Source organism: Ovis aries, chromosome 3 (genome assembly GCF_016772045.2).
Source record: "Ovis aries strain OAR_USU_Benz2616 breed Rambouillet chromosome 3, ARS-UI_Ramb_v3.0, whole genome shotgun sequence".
NCBI classification, from domain to species: Eukaryota; Metazoa; Chordata; class Mammalia; order Artiodactyla; family Bovidae; genus Ovis; species Ovis aries.
The window spans coordinates 93,205,093-93,227,488 of NC_056056.1; the positions used below are offsets into that span (position 1 = coordinate 93,205,093).

Genomic DNA, 22,396 nt, shown 5'->3' on the forward strand with positions numbered 1-22,396 from the left:
AATGCAGCCAAGATAGTAATGATTACCATAAATTGGATACTAATTCCTGAACTTCAGATGGTTCAAGACTTTGAAGAATTTATGGTGTGCATAACCCTAGTCTTCAGTGTATAGTTTAGAGATGACAGTGCTTTTTTAATGGTTATAAAAAATCAATCTGTACTTGCATCCAAGGGAAAATCTTTCCTCTCAGTTTACCAGTGATGAATGACTCAACTATTTGGCTTTTTTGGTTGGCATTACAGCTCATCTAACTAGTCATCTGAAAAAAAAGGATTATTTTTACAAGGGCATTCAAAAGGAGTGCCATATAATTCAGCTCTCCCATTTTTTTTGGCTCTGCAGCCGTTCCTGGACCAGGGATCCACATGCGCCCCCTGCAGTAGAAACACGGGAGTCTTAACCAGTGGACTGCCAGGGAAGTCTGGCAAATATTTTTTAAGAAATAGTCTGGATCACTTTCACATACTGAAGTTGGTTTCCAAAAGTGAAAATTGTGGCCTTACTGTCATTCCCCCAATTATGGAATTTAAGACTGAATTCTAAGAGATTTTTTGATTTTATACTTTATGAAAATGAAAAATTAATTTTTCAGCTAATAACAGTAAGGTGAATGGAAGAAAAGAATGGAAGAAAAGAAAGAATTTATTTATTTATTTGACTGTGCTGGGTCTTAGTTACGGCATACGCGATCTTTAGTTGAGGCATGTGGATTCTAGTTCCCTGACCAAGAGTCGAACCTGGGCCCCCCTCCATTGAGAACGTGGAGTCTTAGCCACTGGTTAGCTTAGCTACTATAACTTAGCCACCCGTTATGTTCCCCAAATGAAAGTATTAAAAGCTAAATTTTATAACATCAGAGCATTAGAATTCTGAAATCCTAAATTCAAAACTCACTATGCGGAGCTTCATGTTTTTTTGAAAGTACCCATGTTTAAGAGGTGTTGTCTTCTTTTATGAAAATCAATTTTAAAAAATATACTGGATTCAAGGGCTGAGTTCTGTATTATAGGCTGCATGCTAACTACATTGACATCTTGGTATAGGCGAAAGGGTGTCAAGGTTTTGGTTCTAGATCGAAAATATTAGCTGCAAGAAAATTTTAATAGTTTCTCTTTTAATTTGTTTTTTATTTCAGTTTCAAATTTATAATATCTAATATCATAATTGCTTGCATTTATGTTACATGCCTAAATCATGGTTCATTAAAAATAATGTTTAATTCAATTTCTGGCATTGAATTTTCTGTTATCTTGATCTCTTCAATTTCTAGCTTGTCCCGCGTGTGTGTGTGTGTCCCCAGTAGGGGTTGGAATTTGTGACTCTTGTCATAGTTGAAAGGTAAAATGTTAGCTACGTCCTTGGGGAAGACGGCAATGAAAATACAGTGATCACATCATTCTAATTAATTTTACACTGTTATCACATTTCTTTAACTTAGGCATTAAATCTATTTGCATGATGGTTTGTTTCATGGTGGCAATTTTAGGGAATGAAAATTGAGCATTTCAACATTGTAAGTATATATTAGACAGCTCAGTATCACGGTACCAGAGCTTTTCCCTTCACCCTTCTCTCACCCCCTGTAGAATCTTCATTGAGAGTTTCCTGTGAAAACTTCTAGGCAAAGCATTAAAAAATAGCACCCATAAGCTTTGATAGGATCAGAGAATCCACCCAGTCTCAGTTTAGACAGGTAATTCTGTTCAAGTGAGGAACCAGAGGCTGTGCTACTTACGTTTTGTACTAACTCCTGAGATACTGTCATTGCCTCATTGAAATTCTTTGGTTTGGGATCAGATGCATATAGTCTGTGAGAAGCTGCCTGGTACTCCCCTCTCCCTGGCAGCGCTATCTTCCCCTTGGCTCTGATGCTGCTACAGCTCTGCCTTCTCAATTGCTTGCTGTGTGTTGCCTTTTCATAGAATTACAGGCTTGAAAGAGTGTAGTAAAGCTTTTGACCACAGAAAAAAAGTTTTTTTTCTAGTTTCTAAACTGGCCCAAGGAAAACAGAGAAAAAGAGGATGATGGAAAAAGTTCTTCTAAATCTTAAGTAATTTGTAGGTACTGAATTGTCACTGTTAGTATTTCCCTCTTTGGGTGTTTATTTTTGCTGAATGTTTTAATTTTGCTGAATGTTTAGAAAAAAATCTGTTTATTTAAGAAACAGCAATTTCAAAGGGTGAAATGGCAGCTCTTCACCTTTCTCCTTACTCCCTTTTGACCTTCTTTGGGGTCAGATAGGTAGGACAAGAATATGTTTCTGAATCTGTTCTTCAGTAGTTCTCAGAGGTGGTTCTCTGTGCCAATAGTTTCCTGTACCGCCTGGGAATGTACTAAAAATGCAAAATCTTGGGCCCCATCCCAAGCCTACAGAATGAGAAACATTTGGGGCATATGTCGGTAGCAACGTGTGATGATTGTGGCATATGCTAAAGTTTGAGAACCGCCACTCTATATGACTTGAATTATATCTCTGTTAGCTTTGTACATGGAAACCTATACAAGTTTCAAAACTCCTTTAGTGTCCTCATGCTTTCCTTTCATTGCTTCGGGAGTCTAGGATGAAGTATATATTGTAGTGAACTGGGGACCTTTACCCTAGCTGGCTGGGACTGTTTTGGTTGTTGCAGTCAGTGAACTGCCTTGAATGACAATTACTAATTGTTGAGGTAACGGGTGAGATAGAGATGCCATGGGTACTTTCAGAAGAAATCAGATCTGGCATCCCAGGAACTAGTGACCTAGTCTGAGACAAGGCCGAGAGCAGTTATTCTCATCTTGATTAGTAGTGGTAGTTTTGTCACTAAGTTGCCTCCAACTCTGTTGTGACCCCATGGACTGTAGCCTGCCAACTTCCTCTGTCCATGGGATTTCGCAGGCAAGAATACTGGAGTGGGTTTCCATTTCCTTGTCTTCATTAGTTAGCGTATGCAATTCACTGGAGAGGAAAAAAAGTCTGAGTATATGACTTTGCATGTGAGATCGTGTGTTCAGTTTCTTTTTATTGTGGTAAAATATGCATAACATGAAATCTACCATTGTGACCATTTTAAAGTATACACTTCAGTGACGTTAAGTACGTTCACACTGTTGCACACCTATCATCACTGATCAGCTCCTGGACTTCTCCATCGTCCCAAACTGAAATTCAGCACCTGTTAAGCGGTAATTACCCATTCCTCCCTCCATGGAGCCCCAGATGACCACTATTCTACTTTCTTCCTCTGTGCATTTGACTATTCTAGGTTCCTCATGTAAGGGGAATGATACAATTTTTGTACCTTTGTGTCTGACTTATTTCACTTAGCATAATGTCTCCAAGGTTCATCTAGGTTGTAGAAGGTATCAGAATTTCATACGTTTTAAGAGCCAAATTCCATTATGTGTATATACCGCATTCTGTTTATCCATTCGCCTGTGGGTGAAATTTGGGTTGTTTCTACCTTTTGGCTCTTGTAAATTGGTATACAAATATCTGCTCAAGTCCCTGCTTTCAGGTCTTTTGAGTATATACTTAGAAGTGGAATTCCTAGATCATATGGTAATTCTCTGGGCTTCCCTGGTGGCTCAGATAGTAAAGAATCTGCCTGCAATGCATGAGACCCAGTTTTGATCCCTGGGTAGGGAAGATACCCTGGAAAAGGGAATGGCAACCCACTCTGGTGAGTTCAGTTCTTGGGGTTGCAAAGAGTCATGTAAGTTACTCAAAATCAACTGATTCATGGAGGTAAAGGAAGAGAAATATGTATTATTAAAGAGGGCCAGAGGGACTGTTGTTGCCTTTTTCTCACTTTGTGAATATGCAGTCCATTCTGTAACAGTCTGTGGAAACAGTGTGTAGTAAATAGTTTTAAGGGTCGCAAAGAGTCAGATACGACTGAGCGACTGAACTGAACTGAACTGACCATTTATAAAGAAGAGTTATGCATGATTCAGGAGGTGAGACAAATGAACAGTAGTGGTATTTTTAAACTTTTGGGCAGGAATCTTAGTTTTAAGGGAATGTCTCACCCATCGCAGGATTTTTATTTATTTATTTTTGTTGAAGTATTGTTGAGGATGAGATGGCTGAATGGCATCGCCGATGTGATGGACGTGAACTTGGGCAGACTTTAGGAGATGGTGAGGGACAGGGAGGCCTGGCATGCTACAGTCCCTGGGGTCGCAAGTAGTTGGACGCGGCTAGGTGACTGAACACACAGACACATCACTGATTTATAATGTGTTGATTTCTGCTATATAGCAAAGTGCTTCAGTTGTCGATGTGTTGTTTTTGGTCACTAAGTTGTGTCTCTTTTGCGACCCATAGACTGTAGCCCGCCAGGCTCCTCTGTCCATGGGATTTCCAGGTGAGAATACTGGAGTGGGCTGCCCTTTTCTTCCCTACCCAGGGATCTCCTAGCAGATTCATTACCATTGAGCCACCGGGGAAGCCCCTCAGTTACATACACACATTCTTTCATTGCAGGATTTTTAGTACATCTGACCCTTGGCTGTTAAATGCTAGTAGTTCCTAAGTTATTGGATCTATCAAAGAACCACTCCTGTAGATCTTCAAACATGAGTGGGTGGGGCAGGGGTTAGGAGCATTCCATCTCGGGTTGTGAACACTAGAAAACCAAAAGAGGAAGAACATAAGGTCATGAAGAAAGAAAGCTGAGTGAAGAAGGATTAGAGGAACTGACCACCTGGTCTTTAGGATTGGTTGCACAAAACTGTGAATGCTGTATTTGAATAAGGAATTTTCAGATTATCTTGACCATAAAGCGGACAAGCAGGTAAGGTAAGTGCATTCAGGTTCTCTCTGGGGTTTCAGTTGGGCTCTCAGTTGCCAGCACCAGGGAGCTGGCAGGAAATGGACATGTGTCTAAGGGACTCTACAGTCTTCCCCCCTGACCCTCACGCAGGAGTGTTCCCCTGGGACCTGCACTGGTCTTGTCTTGCCAGGGCCACCCTGTTCCTTCTTGCTCTCAGAGGAAGGAAAGGGGAAACACCCTTGAGGGGGAGGCCATCTTTGAGGTGAAGAAATAGGTTAGTGACTAATTTAAGAATTCTGATTTGATATAAAGTGTTATTGGAGTAACTAAGGAAGCGCAGAATGAATTCCACGTAAAGAACTGTTTTGACTGTTATAACTGGAAAGTCGCATAGGTTTCCCTTCAGGGACGTCTTTCCTTTCTGGTTTTGGGCATGGCCAGCCTTGGTCTAGAACTTCAGTAATAGACTGGATTATGCTCAGTTTTGGTCTCCACACTTTTAAAAAGGTATAAATTCAGGAGTCCATAGAAGGGGATCAACATTTTTCCAGAACCCTGCTCCAAGGTTTGAATTTCTCAGTAGCGATACTACGAAAGACCACAAGATGGCAACAAAAGGACTCTAAAATGCCACTTTTTTTTTTTAAAGTAGATTTGGAAGAGGCAAGTAACAGACCAGATGTTCCTCGATGAAAACAAGAAAAAGAGTTTAAGAATGCTTATTTTAAAACTTACAGAATAATCAAAATACTTGCTCAGTAAATTTTTTCAGAGTAAATTTGTGGTTGTTTATTGTTTAGGTAAAGAATTTCATACATGTTAAAAGACTGTATTGTGGTGTCACTTACATGTGAATCTAAAAAACAACTCAAACTCATAGAAACAGAGTAGAAAGTAGTTTCCAGGGACTGGGTGGGGGCGAGCAGAGTTCGTTAGATGGCATCACTCACTCATTGGACATGAATTTGAGCAAACTCTGGAAAATAGTGGAGGACAGAGGAATCTGTTTTTGATGTGCTACAGTTCATGGTGTCACAGAGTCAGACATGACTTAGCAACTGAACAACGACAATAACCACATCTTTATCCATTCCTCTGTCAATGGACACTTAGATTGCTTCCATGTCCTGGCTGTTGCAAACAGTGCTGCAATGAACACTGGGGTGCATGTATTTTTTTGAATTATGGTTTTCTCCAGATGTATGGCCAGGAGTATGATTGCTGGATCATATGGAAACTCTGTTTTTAGTTTTTTGAGGAACTTCCTTACTGTTCTTCATAGTGGCTGCAGCAGTTTACATTACCACCAACAGGGTAGGAAGGTTCCCTTTTCTCCATCTCTCACCAGCATTTGTTATTTGTAAGTCTTAATTTCTTTAGGATCAATTTCTAGATATAAAATTGCTATATTTAGGATGGAGACATTTTAAAAAAAAAGGTTTTGTTAAGGTAAATTGCCTTCCAGAAAGATAGCATCCCCGTTGATATTGAATGGGAAAGCTCATTTCTGTTCTTTAGGAATAGGCCTTTCTCTGTTAAGCTCCTTCAGTCAGTTTGACTGTTTCAGTCTTGACCTCTGTCTTTAGGCATCTTCAAGGTGGGGAGGCACAGCTTATCTTCCTTTTGTCCACAGTCTGCATCCCAGAGACTGGCTTACTACTATACCTTGCGGTATATACCTTTGTCCCACCTAGAGTCATTTGGGTGGGCTGGAGGAGGCCCGGAATGACTTTGACACATCACTTGTCCTGTTTCTGTGGCTCTTTTTGGATCCTTATCAAATCTCCCATCATGTCTCCTTCTGCACTTGAGATTTTTTTTTTTTTTTGGCTGTGCTGGGACTTCATTGTGCTTGCAGGCTTAGTTGCTACACAACTTGTGGGCTCCTAGCTCCCAGACCAAGGACTGAACCTTGCATTGGAAGGCAGACTCTTCACTACTGGACCCCCAGGGAAGTCCCTCCGTTACTTAGCTGCAGTAGAAGCTTTTGCAATGTAGTAAGGTTAGTATATCTGACTCACACTATTTTGGGATTTCTGTCTAGGCAATAAAGGCACCTCTTTGCAAGGCTATTTATGGCGTTTACTGTATGTTTTCATATAGACCAGTTTGACTGAAGCTTGTTCTTTCCTGCCATAAATAGTCAATTATATGACAGAATAGTTTCTGACTTCGAGATACAGAAAAACCAATTCAAACAAATTCATTGCTTTACCTAACAGTAGTAGAGTGGGCTTCAAACTGGTAAAACTCAGCAGTGTTATGTTGTTATTGCTGCTGTTGTTTAGTTCCTAAGTCATGTCTGACTCTTTTGTGATCCATGAACCCCATCAGGCTCCTCTGTCCATGGGATTTCCCAAGCAAGAATACTGGAGTGGGTTGCCATTTCCTTCTCCAGAGGATCTTCCTGACTCAGGGGTTTCTTTACTGCTGAGCCACAAGGAAGCCCTGTGTCATTATAGAACCCAGATTTATTCCTCTCTTCATCTGCTATTATCTGCAGAGGCTTCATCCTAAGGCTGCCTTCTCATGGTGGCAGGGGAGCTGCCAGTAACTCTGGAGAATACCACAGACTTCCTTGGTGATTTCTTGGAATAGAGGCAGGGAGGATCTTATTCTACTAAAATGAAATAAATCTTTGAATTTGTTATAGTATTGCTTCTGTTTTATGTTTTGGCTTCTTGGACTGAAGGCATGTGGGATTTTAGCTCCTGTATCGCCTGTGTCGGAAGATGAAGTCGTAACCACTGGAATACCAGGGAGGTCCCCTCACTTTTAAAAAAATTTTATTTTTATTGATTTGGCTGCACCCGGTCTTAGCGGTGGCAGCTGGGCTCTCCAGTCTTCAGTGCGGCATGCGGGGTCTTTAGCTATGGCACGTGAACTCTTAGTTGCCCCCAGGCCCTCTGCTACTGGACCACCAGTGGAGAAGTCCTTGAATCAACTACTGTGACCACGAGAATGGAATATTCTGATTGGTCATATGTCTACTATGAGGTGTGTGTTTGGGGGGTTGCAGATCAGCCACACATAAACTACTTAGAAGTGGTTCCCTTCTGGAAAAGGGTTTGGTTGCTGGAAGAAGGCAGGAAAATGCTGGGAACGCAAAAACAACAGTTGCTCACTATGATGGAATTTTATTAATGGCAATTCAGAGGAGGTTAATTTGACTGGAGCAGTGGCCTTCAAATTGTGGTCCCTAGACCTACTGAATCAGAATCTCTGAGGATGGGGCTGTCGGTCTGTGTTTTAATAGGTTCACCAGGTGATTCTGATACAGGATGAAGTTTGAGATCCAGTGATAAAGAGGTTTCCCTCAGGGGCTGTGGAAGTGCAGTGGACTCTCAGTTAATTCTGGGTATAGGGGCATTTCTTATGGGAAGCCCAATATTGTTGGGTCCTAAAGTAGGAGGCAGACCTCACTGTGAGGAAATTTCCATTTCGTATTCTCTAACTTCCGATTTTTCTTTTTCACTGAAGCCTGTGAAAGCCTTTCACTGTCAGTTTACCGTATTTATCCTGCCTCTTTCAGCTACTGTGACTCATCTTTTCTTTCTCCTAGAATATCCTTTTTTTTTGTTTTTTGTCGTCACTGATTTAAACCCTGTGTGTATGCTCTGTGCTAAATCACTTCAGTCACGTCCGACTCTTTGCGATCCTATGAACTGTAGCCCACCAGACTCCTCTGTCCATCGGATTCTCCAGGCAAGAATACTGAAGTGAGTTGCCATGCCCTCCTCCAGGGGATCTTCCCAACCCGGGCATTGAACCCACATCTCCTACACTAGCAGGTGGATTCTTTACTGCTAGTGCCACACCCTAGCCATCCTTGAAGGTTCAGTTTAAACTTTTCTCTTTTCCAGGAAATCTTACCTGGTAATCTCAATTTTCATACATTTAATGATTCCTTGTATACCAGGTAGCACCGTGGTAAGTACTAAAATTGTCTAAATGAGTTACACTATTTGGTTTAAAGGATATATATGCATATTTTTGGAGAAGGCAATGGCAACCCACTCTAGTACTCTTGCCTGGAAAATCCCATGAACGGAAGAGCCTGGTAGACTACAGTCCATGGGGTCTCGAAGAGTCAAGACACGACTGAGAGACTTCATTTTCACTTTTCACTTTCATGCATTGGAGAAGGAAATGGCAACCCACTCCAGTGTTCTTGCCTAGAGAATCCCAGGGAAGGAGGAGCCTGGTGGGCTGCCATCTATGGGGTCGCAGAGAGTTGGACACGACTGAAGTGACTTAGCAGCAGCAGCAGCATGCATATTTTTAAAGACGCTATTAGAATGCTCTCTAAAATAAAGGCTCTACCAGTTTACATATTCACCACCTTATGAGGATCCTTAGTTCCCTACATTCCCCTCGTCAGTATAGATACCATCAGTCTCTCTAATTTTTGCCAGTCTGAAAAATGAACTGTATCTTGTTGCTGTTTTAATTTGCATTCCTTTGACTTTTATTATATCTGAACATCTTTTCTTTGTTGGCTATTTGCATTTCTTCCGTATTTTTCCTGTTAATATAATACCTGTGTCAGTTTGTGCTTTGTCAGAATATCCTAGAATGACTGACTTATAAACAACAAAAATTTATTTCTCACAGTCTGGAAGCCAAGACCTGGTTGCCAGCATAGTCAGATCTAGTGAGAACTCTCTTCAAGGTTGCGGCTCCTATCTTCTTGTATCTTCACATGGCAGAAAAAGAGCATAGAGCTCTCTGGGGTCTCTTTAAGGATACTAATCCTATTCATGAGAGTTCCACCCTCATGACCTAATTACATCTCAAAAGCCCCACCTCCTAAAACCATCACATTTGGGATTAGGATGTAGATTTATGAGTTTGGGGGGCTACGGGGGTGGGGGATGAGTAGGGAGGAACACAAATACTCAGGACATAAAATAGTCTAAGGCCATTAGTTTTTTTTTTAATTATGATAATGGTAAGTTGTAATACTTGTATTATGAAAATAATAAAGTAATAACAGAAAAAGTGATCTTTTTCTTTTGGTGTACTTTTTTTTTTTTTGCATTTTAACCCACTCCAGTACTCTTGCCTGAAAAATCCCATGGACGGAGGAGCCTGGTAGGCTGCGGTTCATGGGGTCACTAAGAGTCAGACACAACTGAGCAACTTCACTTTCACTTTTCACTTTCATGCACTGGAGAAGGAAATGACAACTCACTCCAGTATTCTTGCCTGGAGAATCCCAGGGACGGGAGCCTGGTGGGCTGCCATCTATGGGGTCGCACAGAGTCACACATGACTGATGTGACTTAGCAGCAGCACCACATATATAGGTTTATGTAACTGCCACCATAATCAGAATAAAGAACAGTTTTTGGACTTCCCTGTTGGTCCAGCAGCTGATTCCACACTCCCAGTGTAGGAGGCCAGGGTTCAATCCCTGGTCAAGGAACTAGATCCTGCATGCCACAACTATTATAAAATCAGGTGGAGCAAGCAAAAAAAGAAAAGAACAGTTTCATCATTCCCAAAACTCCCCTGTGCTAGCCCTTTGTAGTCATACTTTTCCTTACCCATAACTTCTGACAACTATTGCTCTGCTCTCCATAACTATAGTTTTGTGGCTTTGAGGATGTCAAACAAATGAAATTGTATAGTCAGTTCAGTCACTCAATTGTGTCTGACTCTTTGGGACTCCTTGGACTGCAGCACGCCAGGCTTCCCTGTCCATCACAAACTCCCTGGAGGTTGCTCAAACTCATGGCCATCGAGTCGGTGATGCCATCCAACCATCTCATCCTTTGTTGTCCCCTTCTCCTCCTGCCTTTGATCTTTCCCAGTATCAGGGTCTTTTCAAATGAGTCAGCTCTTTGCATCAGGTGGCCAAAGTATTGGAGTTTCAGTTTCAACATCAGTCCTTCCAATGAACACCCCGGACTGATCTCCTTTAGGATGGACTGGTTGGATCTCCTTGCAGTCCAAGGGACTCTCAAGAGTCTTCTCCAACACCACAGTTCAAAAGCATCAATTCTGCGGCACTCCGCTTTCTTTATAGTCCAACTCTCACATCCATACGTGACTACTGGAAAAACCATAGCTTTGACTAGACGGACCTTTGTTGGCAAAGTAATGTCTCTGCACTTTAATATGCTGTCTAGGTTGGTTATAGCTTTTCTTCCAAAGAGCTAGCGTCTTTTAATTTCACAGTTGCAGTCACAATCTGCAGTGATTTTGGAGCCCCCCAAAATAAAGTCTGTCGCTGTTTCCACTGTTTTCTCATCTATTTGCCATGAAGTGATGGGACTGGATCCCATAATCTTAGTTTTTTGAATGTTGAGTTGAAATTGTATAGTATATGACCTTTTTTGGCTGGATTCTTTCACCTAGCATGATGTTTGAATTCTTTCAAGTTGTTCCATGTATTTGTTCCTTTCTGTTGCTGAGGAGTGTTCACTGTGTAGATGTACTAAAGTTTGTTTATCCATTCACCCATTGAAGAACCTTCCAGTTTGGGACCATTACAAATAAATCTGCTATGGATATTTGTATACAGTTTTTGTGTGAACATAAGTTTTTATTTTTCTAGGGTAGATACTCAGGAGTTGGATTATTGGGGCATACAGTAAATGCATTTAACTTTGCAAGAAAGCAGCAAACCATTTCCTAGAGTGGCTGTATCCTTTTGCATACCCACCTCAGTGTATCATGTTACCTTACTGCCTTTGACACAGCTAATTAAAGCAGGGGCAAGTGCCTTAGACTCGTGAGTAGACTAGCATGAGAACTCTGCAGCAAAGAGGATAAGAACACCTCAAAAACTGAATCTGAGATTCTCAAAAAGAAGAGAAGCAAAAGCCAAAGTAGAAGCGAAGCACAAACCTAGAAATACTGAGTCACCTGTGGTAGACTTATTAAGTAGGGAACAATAAGGGCCTGTTTCAGAGGAGTGGAGAGATAAATCAGCAGAGCTGCTGTTGGATCATGAACAATGAAAAGCTCATAGCCCATTGTTCCTTGAAAAGTGGCCTGGCTGCTGACTTGAAGACTTACACTTTTAATTTTTTTTCCTTTCTGTGTAGCCTTAAACTCTCATTAGTTATGAAAGGAACTTTTAATAAAGCTTCATTGAGATATAATGTATATACCATAAAATCCATCCATTGAAACTATTCATTGTTTTTCATTACTTCAAAAAGAAACTGAATACCCACAGTAAAACAGCCTTTCTTAATTCTGGGGACCAAGTATAGTTCCTGCTTATCCCTAAGTAATAGGTTTACTTTTCTTGGATGCCTGTGAATGTATTCAAACAAGACAGTCACAGCCTACTGCCGGAACCAGGTATCAACCTGCTGCTGCTGCTGCTGCTGCTAAGTCGCTTCAGTCATGTCCAACTCTGTGTGACCCCGTGGACTGCAGCCTACCAGGCTCCTCTGTCCATAGGATTTTCCAGGCAAGAGTACTGGAGTGGGGTGCCATTGCCTTCTCTAGGTATCAACCTACATTCTGAAAACTGCAAAGCTTAGCTCCCACATGTGATTGTTCACTCCCATGGGGTCCCGTGTGGTGTCCTCCCCCAGGCTGTAAGTATTAGTTGTAAGTGAGAGCAAACTGCTCTCACTCTCATTTTTCCAGTGTTGGTTGTCATGTGTTCAGTCATGCCCTTGACCCTAAAACGGGCATCCCAACTTCACGAATAGGGCGATTAAGAAGGAAATTAAAACAAGCGCCCAGTAGTAGATTTGAGTAGGCAAAGCAGCACACTTTAAAATAGTTAATTGAGATTTTCCCATCAGAGGAGAAGGAAGGAAAAAAATATATATAAAATTATTTAAAAGAACAAACCCTAAGAGGTATGTGGGACAGCATCAGACATACCGATATATTACAGGAATCCCAGAGAGAGAGAAAAGAGAAAATACAAAAGAAGGACATTTTGAAGAAATAATATACAAAAACTTTTCCAGATTTGGTGAAAGACATAAAATTACACATCCAAAAAATTTAATGAATTCCAAGCAGTGTAAAAGAGATCACTGGGAGACACAGTATAGTCATATTGTTAGAAGAGTAAGACAAATCTTGAGAACTTCCTTGTAGATTTCTCTCATCCACAGAAAGGAGGCGAGAGAGAAAGGACCTGTCTTGTACAAGGATGCCTTAATAACAATGACAGCCAGTGTCTCTTCAGAAACCATATTGGCTAGAAGACAGTGGGATGACTTGCTAATGTGCTAAAAGAAAAAAATGTCAACCAGGAATTCTGTGTCTGGTAAGACTATCCTTAAAAAGTGAAAGAGAGTCATATTCCTTCGGCTGCTATTGCTGCCATCCCCAGGAAGATGGAAGGTGGGAGAGGAGCCCGTGTCACTTGTCACTCAAGTCCTCCGGTAGTCACCCCAAAGAGTTTAAGATAGTTCACCTACACCAAGCTTGTTAGCACTCCAGCTCTGATCCAAAGTAGCTCCAGGGCTGCATCCAGCGCAGTGTCCCCATCATCAGTATTCTCTTTGACTACAGAGAGCTCTACAGTATTTAATGGGGCCCAGACTATGTGTGTCTCAGCTAATCCAGTGGGAGTTTCTACTGGATTACTAGAAGTAATAGCAAATTGCTTATTTTGCTAGACTAGAGCAATAAGCAAAGACATAGCTATGTAGTTATAAAGATAACTACAGCCAAACTTATTGACACAGTGCTGCAACAGAAGGGAGATCTGGTTCTGGTGCTGGTATTGAAAGTCTTTGGTGGCCTTATCATTGGATATGACAGAAACCCTTCATGAAAGAAAAACAGTTCTCATATGCTACTCTTGGATTTGACTAGTCTGAAGCACTGGATCTCTTTTGTTTGGTGGTTGCTTTCTTGATTTTTTTTTTTTTTTTGCCTTGTAACAGAAACTACTGCTTAAAATGTTTTCATTTGTATGAATTACAGATGTAATTGTGTATGTTACTGTGACTCTGAAAACTATAGTGTTGGTGTTGTGGAAATGTATGTTATCTCCAGAGTCATTTTATTGAAGGTAAAAACAAAAGACAAATGAAGGAGAAATGAAGGTATTCCCAGATAAACAAAAACCAAGAGAATTAGTTATTAGTAGACCTTCTTCATAAGAAATGATAATGAAAGTCCTTCAAGATGAAATGAAAGAGCACTAGACAGTAACTCAAAACTACATGAAGAAATAAGGAAAAATACTAGAAGTATTCACAAAGGTAAATGTAAAAGTCAATATTATTGCAAGTTTGGTTTGTAAACTTTTCTTCCTATATGATTTAAAAAGTAAACCTATGGTATAAAGTAATAACTATAAATCTATATTAATGGGCATGCATTGTATAAAGATGTAGTTGGTGACAATAACAACATAAGGAGGGTGGAGCTGTAAAAAAATAATTTTTTAATATAATCAACATCGAATTGGTAGAAAGTCTATTTTATCTAATACTAATATCGCCTCTTCAGCTTTTTATTACTGGTATTTGCTTCATATTTGTTTCCCATTCTTTTACTTTCAACCTAATTGTTTCAGTGAGTCTGTAGTGTGTGTCCTGTAGACAGCATATACTTGGAGATGCATTTTTATCTGTTTTGATTATCTCTGCCTTTTGGTTGGATTCCTTAATCCGTTCACATATAATATTATTTATATGATGGGTCTATGTCTATTTCACTTTTAGTTTCCTATTAGTCTCATAACTTTTCCCTTCTGTTCCTCCTTCATTGCTTTGTTTGGTATTATGCAATTGTTTTTCTAGTGTAACATCTTAATTCTTTTAATAATCTTTTTCTTTATATAGATTGTTTTGAATTATTTTCTTAGTTCTTGCTCTAGGGTTTACCATGTACATTTAGACTTTTCAGAGTCCATTCAGGTTTGTACTGACTTTGTAGTGATATTTAAAAGCATCACTCTTACAGAGTACTAGTGCCTTGGTCCCCTTTTCAGTGCTTTAAAAATAACATTATATATGTTACACGTGCCAAAATACAGTGTTATAAATATTCAGTTCAGTTCAGTCACTCAGTTGTGTCTGACTCTTTGCAACCCCATGAATCCACCATCCATGCATCCCCCATGACACCACGCCAGGCCTCCCTGTCCATCACCATCTCCCGGAGTTCACTCAGACTCAGGTCCATTGAGTCAGTGATGCCATCCAGCCATCTCATCCTCTGTTGTCCCCTTCTCCTCCTGCCCCCAATCCCTCCCAGCATCAGGGGCTTTTCCAATGAGTCAACTCTTCGCATGAGGTGGCCAAAGTACTGGAGTTTCAGCTTTAGCATCATTCCTTCCAAAGAACACCCAGGACTGATCTCCTTTAGGATGGACTGGTTGGATCTCCTTGCAGTTCAAGGGACTCTCAAGAGTCTTCTCCAACACCACAGTTCAAAAGCATCAATTCTTTGGCGCTCAGCCTTCTTCACAGTCCAACTCTCGCATCCATACATGACCACAGGAAAAACCATAGCCTTGACTAGATGGACCTTTGTTGGCAAAGTAATATCTCTACTTTTTAATATGCTATCTAGGTTGGTCACAATTTTTCTTCCAAGGAGTAAGCGTCTTTTAATTTCATGGCTGCAGTCACCATCTGCAGTGATTTTGGAGCCCCCCAAAATAAAGTCTGACACTGTTTCCACTGTTTCCCCATCTATTTCCATGAAGTGATGGGACCAGATGCCATGATCTTCGTTTTCTGAATGTTGAGCTTTAAGCCAACTTTTCCACTCTCCTATTTCACTTTCATCAAGAGGCTCTTCAGTTCTTCTTCACTTTCTGCCATAAGAGTGGTGTCATCTGCATATCTGAGGTTATTGATATTTCTCCTGGCAATCTTGATTCCAGCTTCTGCTTCTTCCAGCCCAGCGTTTCTCATGATGTACTCTGCATAGAAGTTAAATAAGCAGGGTGACAATATACAGCCTTGACGTACTCCTTTTCCTATTTGGAACCAGTCTGTTGTTCCATGTCCAGTCCTAACTGTTGCTTCGTGACCTGCATACAGGTTTCTCAAGAGTCAGGTCAGGTGGTCTGTTATTCCATCTCTTTCAAAATTTTCCACAGTTGATTGTGATCCACACAGTCAAAGGCTTTGGCATAGTCAATAAAGCAGAAATAGATGTTTTTCTGGAACTCTCTTGCTTTTTGATGATCCAGCGGATGTTGGCAATTTGATCTCTGGTTCCTCTGCCTTTTCTAAAACCAGCTTGGACTTCTGGAAGTATGGATGGAGGTTCGTGACATTGTACAGGAGACAGGGATCGAGACCATCCCCATGGAAAAGAGATGCAAAAAAGCAAAATGGCTGTCTGGGGAGGCCTTATAAATAGCCTTGAAAAGAAGAGAGGTGAAAAGCAAAGGAGAAAAGGAAAGCTATAGCATCTGAATGCAGAGTTCCGAAGAACAGCGAGAAGAGATAAGAAAGCCTTCTTCAGCGATCAGTGCAAAGAACCCCTTTAGTTAACTTGTCATTTTAGTTATTGTACTTTTTTACCTCCACAATGTTAATGTAAGTTCTTTTTAAAAATTACTTCTCTCTGTTTATTGACATTCTCTACTTGTTGCAACTTTGTCATACCCTTATTTACTTCCAGCATGGTTTTCTTCAGCTCTTTCAATATGTTTATAATGGTTATTGTGAAATCTTGTTAAATCCAATACCTGGGCCCTTTTGTAGCCAGTTTCTGTTGCCTATCTTTTTTCCTATGTAAGAGGCACACTGTCCTGTTTCTTTGTATGTCTTGTAATTTTTTTTGTTGAAAATTAGAGCCTCTAAATAATATATTATAGTGAATCTGGATACTGATTAGCCCTCTCCCCTGGGACTTGTTTGTTGCTATTTGTCTACTTAATTGTCTACTTAATTGTTTAGTGACTTAACTATTTTAGTGAAACCTATTGTCCCTGTAATGTTCAGACTCTGTACTTGATCCTCAGAGGTTATAGCTTTCAATGTGCACAGATTGCTCTGCGATGACAGTAGGGCTCACTTTGTGTCTTTCCCTGATCTCTCTGTTAAGCTGTCTGCCCCTATTGGTATCACACCCAGATTTTAGGATGATTTTTCTTCTGTTTCTGTCTGTCCCCTGGGACATAAATTTCTTTGTAGTTTGGTCCAGTTAAATTTGGCTTCCTTTACTAGGGTACTTTTTTGAGACTAGTCTCTTGACATGTTTTATGTCCTTAGAAGGCTATTTTAACTTTTTCTTTTGGTGGTTCTCTCTGTTAAACTTGCTGACCTAACAGTTTAGCTTGCTGTTATTATTGAAGCTATCAGACTTCCTTTTAATTTCTTAACTCAATTTTTCCATTATTTTTGAGATAATAGAAAAATTGGCTTAGGCTTGAACTTGTCTATACTGTTTTAAATAAAGTAATTTCCTCTTAGCAGAGATTAATAGCTCTCTGTTGTTATGGCTGCCTTTCTGCCTGGGCAAAATTTCTGAACCACTGTGTCAGAGCAGGTATTAGGCACAGTGGCCTACTCCTTTTGGAATGACAACCCTGCTTAAGAGCAGATCACTGGGTGGGGCGGTAGCCTCTGGTCTTCTTGGAGTTGAATCTCTGTCCTGCCAACAGCTTGAAGGAAAGTGAAAGTGTTAGCCACTCAGTCACGTCTGACTCTTCAGGACCCCATGGACTGTAGCCCACCAGGTTGCTCTGTGCATGGAATTGTCCAAGCAGGAATTGCCAAGTAGGTTGCCCTTCCCTTCTCCAGGGGATCTTCCTGACCCAGGGATCAAACCCAGGTCTCCCACATTGCAGGCAGATTCTTTACTGTTTGAGCCACCAGGGAAGCCCACCAACAGCTTGGGACAAGGGCAATTAGGGCCACAGTATCTTTGGCCTGCTTCATCTGGGATTGAGCCTCTAATTTATGTGTGTGGTCTAGGCTTAAGAAGGAGCCCTAAATCTCTATGGTGCACTTGCCTAAAATTTATTCTCTGTAACACAGAGTTAGGAGGGAAAAGAAACGTTGGTGGCTCATCCTTCTGGGGGTGGGGGAAGCCATATCCCTTTGGAGTCAGGGGAAGAAGGAGGCCCATCTTGTCAGTACAACCTCGAGTAGAGTTTCCATCACATGAGCTTGATGGGAGTGACAAGTGAGTGGGTTATGGGTAAAGTGCCACAAACTTTCACTTCTTACCAAGAATTAGTAGATTTTCTTAAATGTTTCTTCATTTGTACCTTTAGGGCAATTTAGAAAGAATTTAAATTATTGTTTTTAAAAATAATTTTCGCCAGTATGTTTGGTTCACTGGGGAGTATGTCTATAGAACTCTTCATGCTTCCATTCTTGAAATGGATCTTTTTCTTGAGTTGCTTTTGTAGCTGGTATGTAGAATCTATACAGAGATGTGTGTGTGTGTGTGTGTGTGTGTGTGTGTTGCTCAGTTGTGTCCAACTCTTTGTGACCCCATGGGCTGTAGCCCACCAGACTTCTCTATCCATGGAGTTCTCCAGGCAAATCCTGGAGTGGGTTGCCATTCCTTTCATCAGGGGATCTTCCCAACTAGGGAACTGAACCTGGGTCTCCCACACTGCGGGCAGATTCTTTACTGGCAGAGCCAACAGGGAAGCCCACATGCAGAAGTATAGTGGTAGGTAATTCATAAGATGAAAATCCTGAAGGTAAAGGATTATTCTCATATTTTGTGCATGAGGAAACTATTTCTTTGTATTACTTAGAGTTCAAGTCAAAAATTCTGTTATTTCTAAATCCCAGGTGCAAAATAAATAAATAAATAAATAGATCCCAGGTGCCTGCTCACTAACCAATATGCTTTTGATTTGTATTTTTAATGAATTGAGACCCTAATCTTCAGATGACAAAGGCATTTATTATGTACTGCTACATAAAAAATTTCCCTAAAACCTAATGGCTCAAAACAAAAATACACTCTTTTTTTAAAGCCTTATCATTTCTATGGGTCAGGAATTCATAGCTGGGCAGTTCCTCCTTAGAGTCTGTCATGAAGTTGCTTTCAGGATGTTGATTTAAGCTGTAGTCATTTATGCTTCACTGAGGCTGGGGGTTCTGTCTCCCAAGTGGCTCCCTGAAACGGCTGCCAATTTGGTGGTAAGTTGTTGGCTGGAAGCTTTAATTTCTCTCCTTACGGACTTCTCTGGCTTTCCTTAGTGTGAGTAATCCAAGGAGAGAAGGGAGAGTCAGTCAGAGTTTACCCTTTTCATGGCCTAGCCTTGCAGGTCACATAGCAGCACTTGTACCACATTCTGTTCATTAGAAACAATCTGGTAAATCTAACCTTCCTTCAGAGGAAATGGAATTGGGCTCCCCTTTTGAAGTGAGAGGCTTCCCTGGTGGCTCAGAGGTTAAAGCGTCTGCCTGGAATGCAGGAGACCTGGGTTCGATCCCTGGCTTGGGAAGATCCCCTGGAGAAGGAAATGGCAACCCACTCCAGTACTCTTGCCTGGAGAATCCCATGGAGGGAGGAGCCTGGTAGGCTACAGTCCATGAGGTCACAAGGAGTCAGACATGACTGAGTGACTTCACTTGTGAAGTGAAATGTATCAAAGAATTTGTGGACTGATTTAGAAACCACCTTAAGAAGAGGCAAACAGATTTCAGTCACCCTTGCATTAGCTATGATAAAAACTCAGAAAAATAACTAGTTTTCTTGAGTTACTTTCTACAGTTCTCTATATATTATACTTGGATACACAACTTACAGTCTGGCATAAATCCTGCAAAATTCAAGTATCAGTAAGAACTATGTTTTCTCAATGTTTATGTTCTGTTGCAGGACCTGAAATGGTGTGGGATTTCTCAAATTTTCATCATGGCCCCTTGTCTATCCCAGTAGTTAGATTTGGATTCTAAAGACAATGGTTGCCCCCAAATTCTATTAGGATAGTTGCAGTTGAGATGAAATGTCGATGAGATTCTTTGTCATTGAAACAAAGCCCCATTTATGTTAACAAATCACAGGATATGTTTGTGATGACTATTCTTTTTCTAATACGTTTAGGCATTGAGCTGTGACTGTGCTGAACAGGCAGAAGCTGAGCTCTGGATAGAGCTGCTCCGTACTTGTCTGACCAGTCAGAAAACAGAGTGGGTAAAAGAAGAGGATGGGGAATTGTAAAATAGAGTGTAGGTGAGAAGAGGATATGGGGTAGGATAGCTTTTTTTCTGATATTAGACATTTTTAGATGGGAATGAGAATATCTGTAAGTGGTCCGAGGAGGCTAGATGACATGAAATCCTGGAGTACCATGAATATAGTAAGTAGACTCTAAAGAGCCTGGCAGGCTACAGTCCATGGGGTCACAAAGGAGTCAGACATGACTTAGAGACTAAAGAACAATAAGATTAAAAAAATATTTTGCCATGAATATTGATGAGCATCCTTCAGTTTATAGGAGATTTCCAGACTCACATCTTAATAGGCAAGCTAATCTGGTCCCTCCCTTAAAAGAGATTGAAAGCAGTGAGTTTAGCATCAGAGCAGGGACTAGCGAGGTCAGTTCCTTATCTAGTGTTTTACTCAGTGTTTTTATATTGTCTTGAGTGGTTCCTAAGGCTTTGCATTATCTGGTTCCTTGATACCTCTCCGCCTTCAATCTCCCCTATATCCTGTCACCTCAGCTGAGCTGGCTTTCTTACTCCTCCAACACACCAACATGCTCTCTCCTCTCCAGGGAGGACCTCTCTGATTATCTTATTGAAAGCATTACCCAGCCCCTGCTTCATCATTTTCCTTATTTGCCTTATTTTCCTTTTAAGAGGTGATTACAGTTAAATGAGATCAGATGGGTGGGACCTTATCCATTATGACTGATGTTCTTTTAAGAAAAGGGAGAAACACCCAGAATGCACAGGCATAGAGCAAAGCACACTTGAGGACCCAGCAAGAAGGTGGCCAACTTTCTTGTCCAAAGAGAGAAGCCTCAGGAGAAATCAAACCTGTCCACATCTTGATCTTGGACTTCCAGCCTCCAAAACCGTAAGAAAATAAGTTCTTGTTGTTTAAGTCATCCAGCCAGTGGTATTTTGTTATGGCAGCTCAGACCAGTATTCCTTGTTTCCCTCCACTCATCTCCTTAGTTACTCATGCTGTTGCAGCCTTGTTGGCCTTCTTGCTGTTTCTCAAATATGCCAAGCTGGCTTTCGCCTCAATGAAACACCTCAGTGGTTTACATTTACTCTGCTTGGAATGCTCTTCCTCCCACATATCTGCAGCTTATGCTTAATTCCCACACTTCAGTCAGGTTTCTGCTCACATGTTGCCTTCTTAATGATGCCATCCTATTTAGATTTTCGCCTCTGTCACCTCCTGGTTCTCTATGTCCTGATTTCTATGTTTGTTTTTCCTCATACCACTTCTCACCATCTGACATACTACATGCTTCCTTTATTGTCTGTCCCTCCCATTAAGGCTGGAGATGCCATGAGAGCAGGAGTCAGTGTTGCTTTCTGGTTTGCCACTGTTACTTTGGTACCCAGAGGGCTCCTGGCACAGAGTAGGCCCTTGAGTAATATTTATTGGGTCAGTTGGTGGGTGAACAAATGGCACTGGCCCATAGGTAGGCAAAAAGATGGCTAGGATAGACTAGAGAGGCTAGATTTAAATCCATTTTCATATATAGGAATTTAATAATTTGTTGTCATTTTTTTTAAAGGGAAGAAATTGCAGAGAAGGGGGAAAATGGTTGTTTACTTAATATATGGAAACTTCAAGGTTGATGTAATACATTTGAAAGAAGACAAAGTTAGGTTGCTACTTTTTATCATACAAAGAATTCATCTTAGATTAATTGTATGTCTAAATGTAAAAAAGTTATAAAATTGTGAGCAAAAATATAGAAATTTTAGAAGAATTTTTGGATAATTTCTGTGTGTATATGCTGTGGGTTGGGTGGGGTGGTGAGATGAGGCTTCTTAGACCAAAAGCAAACAATTAACAAACAAAATTCCCACGCCATTTAGAAGTCATAACAGAATAAGTGACAAAGTTGATTACATTTAAATTTTATAATGGCAAAAGAAACTAAGAAATAAAAATTGTCAGTGAGGAACCAATTGCAACATATTTGACAAAGGTTTATATTCCTTGTATACAAGCACCGTCTCTTTATTAAAGAGACAGTCAGCTCATTAGAAATACAAAGTATATTAAAGGGCTTTAAAAAAAAAAACTCATCAGGATCATTCATCCTTTCATCAGAAATACACTGATTTTCTACTGTGTGCCAAGAATCATTCTAGGTATTAAAAGATAAAGCAGTAAAAAAAATCAGACAAATGTCCCTGACATCATAGAGCTCATGTTCTAGTGGAGGGAGATAGGTAGGAAATAATGAGATAAACTACATGGTATAGAAGGTGATAAGTGCTATAGAAATAAAGCCATGTAAGGGAACAACATAAAGGAAATGAATATAAGCAGAGGTTAGTGTACCCAACTCTAGGGAAATAGAAAACTTAGATGGAATGGATGCTGTTTCTAGGAGAATGTAAATTACAAGAATGATTGTGGAGGCAGGAGAGAAATTCTAGTCAAATTATTATATGTCATAAGATATCTAGAGAAAGTTGTTTAAGAGCAACCCCTAGAAAAAGTGCCAGAAGAGGTATTTCAAAGATAAATTCTACCAAGGTTAAAGAGCGGACAGGACCATTGATTTTTAA

The 22,396-nt window shown here is 40.5% G+C and overlaps 1 protein-coding gene and 1 non-coding gene across 15 annotated transcripts in view; both read left to right on the forward strand.

Annotated features, from left to right (window-relative positions):
• The window catches only part of ZNF638 (zinc finger protein 638), a 135,473-nt gene that overhangs the window by 23,778 nt on the left and 89,299 nt on the right, over nt 1–22,396 (forward strand). The gene's annotated exons all lie outside the window — the stretch shown is intronic.
• TRNAS-GGA (transfer RNA serine (anticodon GGA)) lies at nt 19,060–19,131 on the forward strand. The gene has a single exon. It is a non-coding gene; the product is annotated as a tRNA-Ser (tRNA).